The sequence below is a fragment of the Phoca vitulina genome, unplaced genomic scaffold (assembly GCF_004348235.1).
Source record: "Phoca vitulina isolate PV1807 unplaced genomic scaffold, GSC_HSeal_1.0 scaffold48, whole genome shotgun sequence".
NCBI classification, from domain to species: domain Eukaryota; kingdom Metazoa; phylum Chordata; class Mammalia; order Carnivora; family Phocidae; genus Phoca; species Phoca vitulina.
This window is the reverse complement of record NW_022589751.1, coordinates 10,210,090-10,216,931: the sequence shown is the minus strand read 5'-3', so window position 1 is coordinate 10,216,931 and position 6,842 is coordinate 10,210,090.

Here is a 6,842-nt window from a genome sequence, read left to right as displayed (position 1 = left end):
GAGATATTATTCAAGAACTAGACATTATTCGGAGGGAACACTGGAGGATATAAGAAGGCTCTAAAGACCAGAAAGGGACAACAGTCACGACCAATATCAATGAACAAAGGCTTCCCCCAGTAACTAGACACTGGTCAACTAGACTCCGCTTTTGGGAGTCTAACTCAATTTTGTATAATGAAGTTCTCCCAGTTCCTTCTTTCCCTTCTCCAGCATTCTGAGTCTTCATTCTTTGCCTCAAATCCTAGTGTCACTGGTAAGTGAAAGAGACTGAAGGAGAAAATAAAATAGGAAAAGAGGATAACTAGGGGCACCTGGGTGGCTCAGTCGTTAAGCGTCTGCCTTCGGCTCAGGTCATGATCCCAGGGTCCTGGGATTGAGCCCCGCATCGGGCTCCCTGCTCAGCCGTAAGCCTGCTTCTCCCTCTCCCACTCCCCACTGCTTGTGTTCCCTCTCTCGCTGTGTCTCTCTCTATCAAATAAATAAATATTTTTTTAAAAAGGATAACTAATAACTTGACATTTTCCAGAGGTTAGTCTTTGCATCTCTAAGCGAGGGTGTGTATGGCCCACATGACTGACTCATAAACCTCACTGTGGCCCCTGGAGAAATAGTAGTGGGAAATGCTGGGTAGAAGAAGCTGGAAAATAGGAGTGGGAAGAGGAAAGAATGTCTGAGAACACCTACTTCCACCAGATGGCTCCCTCACCCACTCTTACACAAACTTGGGAGAGCCGCCTTTCAACTTGGAGTTTCTTGTCTTGTGGTCTCTCCTGACACCATTTCCACCATATACCAGATTTGTCATGCTTCGAGGTGTATTCATTATTTCTTGCTGTGTAACAAATTATTTCAAAACTTACCGGATTAAAACAATAATAAATTTATATTTTCTCACATTGGTTTTTGGCTTTTGGGTGGTTTCGGACAGGAAACGGAGAGCAGCTTCGTGGGCGGCTTTGGCTCCAACTTTCATGAGATTGCAGTCAGCTATTGGCCATGGCTGCCATCATCCGAAGGTTTAATGGGGCTGGAGGATTGGCTTCCACAGTGGCTTCCTCACACAGCAGACAAATCGATGCTGGTATTCTTATGCTGATAGGCTGGAAGGAGGTTTCCGTTCCTCACTTGGCACTCACCAGAAGACACTTTGAGTGTCCTCCTGACATGGTGTCTGACTTCCTACAGAGCAAGAAATCCAAGAGGGAGGCACAAGATCTTCTACGATATAGCCTCAGAAGTCACACACCATCATTTTCACAATATCCTATTGTTTTTACAGGTCAGAACTATTCAATGTCCCAAAGCATAGTGGGAGGCTTATACAAGAGCATGACTACCAGGGGGTAATCATTGGGGCCAACCTGGAGGCCATCTTGGAGGCTAGCTACTAAGTGCTGCTCTGTGGGCTTAGAATACCCTTCCTCCTCCACCTGACCTCTTCCCACACACCTTTCAACATCCAGCTTGAATGTCAAGTCCTTTGTGAAGCTTTCCCCAAATAATTCCTCATTTCTTCCTCTGTGTTTACACAAAACTCTGATCCTATTAAGCATCTATTACCTTGCATTTCAACCTATCTCTAGAATCTCCCTTTGTTCCTGAGAGCAGGAGACTACAACTTAACAATCTTGGCAGAGCCCCAGTTTCTGCCAAGTATAGAGCTTTGGCATAGTAAATATTCAATGAATGTTTATTTTAAAACAAGTGAATAAGTTTATAGCAGCAATGTCCACAATAGCCAAACTATGGAAAGAGCCAAGATGTCCATCAACTGACGAATGGATAAAGAAGATGTGGTATATATATACAATGGAATATTATGCAGCCATCAAAAAAATGAAATCTTGCATTTGCAATGACATGGATGGAACTAGAGGGTATTATGCTAAGCAAAATAAGTCAATCAGAGAAAGACATGTATCATATGATCTCACTGATATGAGGAATTCTTAATCTCAGGAAACAAACTGAGGGCTGCTGGAGTGCTGGGGGGTGGGAGGGCTGGGGTGGCTCGGTGATAGACACTGGGGAGAGTATGTGCTATGGTGAGTGCTGTGAATTGTGTAAGACTGATGAATCACAGACCTGTACCTCTGAAACAAATAATACATTATATGTTTAAAAAAAAAATGGGGCACCTGGGTGGCTCAGTCGTTAAGCATCTGCCTTAGGCTCAGGTCATGATCCCAGAGTCCTGGCATCGAGCCCCGCATCAGGCTCCCTGCTCAGCGGGAAGCCTGCTTCTCCCTCTCCCACTCCCCCTGCTTGTGTTCCCTCTCTCGCTGTGTCTCTCTCTGTCAAATATATAAATAAAATCTTAAAAAAAAAAAAAAGAAGAAGAAGAAGATAGTAGGAAGGGAAAAATGAAGGGGGGGGAATCGGAGGGGGAGACGAACCATGAGAGACTATGAACTCTGAGAAACAAACTGAGGGTTCTAGAGGGGAGGGGGGTGGGGGAATGGGTTAGCCTGATGATGGGTATTAAAGAGGGCACGTATTGAATGGAGCACTGGGTGTTATATGCAAACAATGAATCATGGAACACTACATCAAAAACTAATGATATAATGTATGGTGATTAACATAACATAATAAAATAAAATTTTAAAAAACTACAATGAAATACCACTTTGCAAAAATAAAATAAAATAAAATAAATGAATAAAACAGAAAATAGCAAGAGTTGGTGAGGATGTGGAGGAACTGGACCCCTTGTGCACCATTGTTGGGAATATAAATAGTGCGTACTCTATGGGAAACAGTATGTCATGTCCTCAAAAGATTAAATATAGAATTATTGTATGACCCAGCAATGCCCCTTCGGGTATATACCCCAAAAGAACTGAAAGCGGGGTCTCGAAGAGATATTTATGCATCCATGTTTATAGCAGCATTACTCACAATAGCCAAAAGTGTGGAAGCAACCCAAGTGTCCATTAATGAACAAATGGATAAATAAAATGTGGTATGTACATACAATAAACTATCGAGCCTTAAAAAGTAGGAAACTTCTGACACGTGCTACAACGTGAATGAAGCTGGAGGACATGAATGCTGAGTGAAATAAGCCAGTCACAAAACGACAAGTATTGTACCATTCCACTTCGATGAGGTACCTGGAGCAGTCACATTCATAGAGACGGAAAGTGGATGCCAGGGGGCTGGGGGCAGGGGAGAGTGGGGGGTTATTGTTTAAGGGAAACAGATTGTCCATTTTGCAAGATGAGACGTGTTCTGGGGATGGTTGCACAACACTGTGAACATACTTTAATACCACTGAATTGTACACTTAAAAAATGGTTAAGATGGTAAATTTTATGTTATGTGTATTTTGCCACAATTAGAAATTTTTTAATGAAAGAATGATGGATAAACAAAGTGTAATATATCCATGTAATGAAATAATCAGCCATAAAAAGGAATGAAGTACTCACACATGCTACAACATGGATAAACTCTGAAAACAATATGCCACGTGAAAGAAATTAACACAAAAGGCCACATATCATATGAATCTATTTATATGAAATGTCCAGAATTAGAGACAGAAAGTAGATCAGTGGTTGCCAGGCACTGGGGGCCGGGGGTTGGGGGGAAGGACAGGACTTGGGAGTGACTTCTAACAGGTACAGGGTTTCTTTTTGGAATGATGGAAATATTCTGGAATTGGATAGTGGTGATGGTTGCACAACTTTGTGAATATACTAAAACCACTGAACTGTACACTTTATTTTTTTTTGTTGTTAAAGATTTTATTTATTTATTTGACAGAGAGAGACACAGCGAGAGAGGGAACACAAGCAGGGGGAGTGGGAGAGGGAGAAGCAGGCTCCCAGCTGAGCAGGGAGCCCGATGCGGGGCTCGATCCCAGGACCCTGGGATCATGACCACCTGAGCCGAAGGCAGACGCTTAACGACTGAGCCACCCAGGCGCCCCTGAACTGTACACTTTAAAACTGAGACTTTTTATGTTACATTGTGTTAAAATTTATGTGATGTGAATTATGTTTCCATCAAAAAGTGAATGAATAAATAAAATAAATATTTGACCGGTAAGTATTTTTAGATTGTCTTTAATATTTGCATTTTCTCTAGTATTTACACTTAATATTTGAGTATAGTTTTTGATTAATAGCTCACCGCCATTGCTCTGAAAAGAGTTCAATAAACACATCTTTATGTTCTTGTACCTGGGAAAGAAGTACCCTTGAGTAATGAGTTTCCCAGCTGTGAGGCAGTGAGTTGTCAGACAAACACAGCAAGGAAATGGATGTCTGCAGTTACATTCTGACTCAACAGCTCTTGGCAGCCATGAAAACAACTATTCATCAAACACAGGCACAAAAAAAGCCTCACAGAGCAAAGCAGTGAAAACCTCAGCAATAAAACCTTGTGGCCTCCTGTGAAAGAGACAGTTAACTGTCCACCAAAAAGTCTCATCCACTGGTATAGAGTCGCAGCTGGGCAGCAAATGCCCAGCCAGGAACTACATTCCCAGCCCCTTGCATATAGACTGGGTCATGTGACTCACCAAAGGAAGTGAGTGGAAGCGATGAGTATCACTTCTAGACCAAGGCATTTAAAAATCAGAAACCTCCTCCTTTCTCTCTTCTCCCAAATGCCAGCTCAATGCAGAGGGGATGGCCAGGCCACAAGGTGGAAGGAGACTGAGTCCCTGAATCATCACAGTGGAAAGGCTCCCACTGACCTGGGATATCCACAAGGGACAGTTATATAAGGAAGAAATAGGTTTGTATGTGAATAACAAAGAGATTTTTATTAAATTAGACTACCGAATTGTTGGAGAGTGTTTGTTACAGCAGCTAAAGATCAATATTCATTCATTCCACTGAACAACTATTTATCATGTACCTTTCAGGGGAATACAGAAATGCATAGCCCAGAATTCTTTCCTCAAAAGGTTCTAATTCTAGGAGCATCAGCTGGCTCAGTCAGTAAAGCATGCAACCCTGGATCTCAGGTTTATGAGATTGAGCATCACGTTGGGCATAGATGTTACTTAAAAAAAAAAAAAAAAAAAAAGCTCTAATTCTAAATTGGAGAATTAGATGGCAGACTACTTGAATAAATATGCCACCAGTGGACTTCTTGTAGGTGACCCAATAAAAAACCTGAATAGACTAATTACCATTAAAGAAATTGAAAGAATTCACAAACTTCCTCAATGGCATCAGGCCCAGATTCTTTTGTAGTCAATTTTTATCAAACCCATCAATAAAATGATTTGTTAAATTATTCCAAACAAAACAAGATGTCAGGGATGCCTGGGTGGCTCAGTCGGTTAAGCGTCTGCCTTCGGCTCAGGTCATGATCCCAGGGTCCTGGGATCGAGTCCCACATCGGGCTCCCTGCTCCGCGGGGATCCTGCTTCTCCCTCTGCCTCTGCCTCTCTCTCTCTCTCATGAATAAATAAATAAAATCTTTAAAAAAAAAAAAAAAACAAGATGTCAAACTTCCCAATTTATTCTGTGAGTCCAGAATTACCATCACTGGTACAAGCGCCAGGGAATAGCACACACACATACACACACACGCCAAATATCATCTGGAATATAGCCAATTTAAAAATAATAAGGATACACCCACCACACAACTGTACCCTTCTATTGCTAGCTAAATATGCAAGAGAATGAAAGCATATGTCCACACAAAGATTTGTACCTGAATATTCACAGCAGAAACTTGAAGCAATACAAATGTCCATCAACAGGTGAATGGATAAACAAATTACAATGGGATAATACTCAGTGATAGTAATGAACAAATAGTATTACACAAAGTAGCACAAATGAATCTCAAAATAATAAAAGAAGCCAAATACCTCCCCTCACCCCAGAAAAAGAAAGCACATACCATACATATATATTATAATTATAAACTAATATGTAGTCACAGAAAGCAGATCAATGGTTGCTGGGGGTGGGGGAGATAAGAAGGAATTACCAAGGGGCACGAGGGAGCTTTTGGGCATTATGGATATGTTTACTGTCTTAATTGTGGTGATGGTTTCACGAGTGTATACATATGTCAAAACTTATCAAAGTGTACGTTTAAATTATATGCAGTTTAATGTACACTAAGTATAATCTAATACATCTGCTTAAAAAAAGAAATATCTAGGGGCACCTGGGTGGCTCAGTCGGTTAAGCGTCTCTTAATTTCAGCTCAGGTCATGATCTCAGGGTCATGAGATGGAGCCCCGCATTGGGCTCCACGCTGGGCAATGAGCCTGCTTAAGATTCTCTTTGAAATTGACTTTAAGAACAACTCTCTAAATACAAGATTCGTTTTCTGTCTTGACACAGAGATACCTAGAAGAGTAGGTACAGTGCGGCAATCAACAAGTACATGACTGGGGGCCCCTGGGTGGCTCAGTCGTTAGGCGTCTGCCTTTGGCTCAGGTCATGATCCCAGCGTCCTGGGATCGAGACCTGCATCGGGCTCCCCGCTCCGCGGGAAGCCTGCTTCTCCCTCTCCCACTCCCCCTGCTTGTGTTCCCTCTCTCGCTGTGTCTCTCTCTGTCAAATAAATAAATAAAAATTAAAAAAAAAAACACTTCTGTGCTATCTTTCAAGAAAGCTCAACTCAGACCACAGGAAAGAACAGTGGAGGGATCAATTCGTGGCCGGTGAGATTGTCACTTCTCAGGTGGGAAGAGAGCCAGCGTGGAGTCGGGGAGAAGGAAAGTAACAGTGACGAGCACGTACTGTGGCTCAGGTCTGCACTTTACAAACATCACCTGAGGTCCCCCCAACAACACTACACAGCTGAGAGCTGACCTGCACTGACTAGTTGCCGGGCGCTCTGCTCTGTGTGCC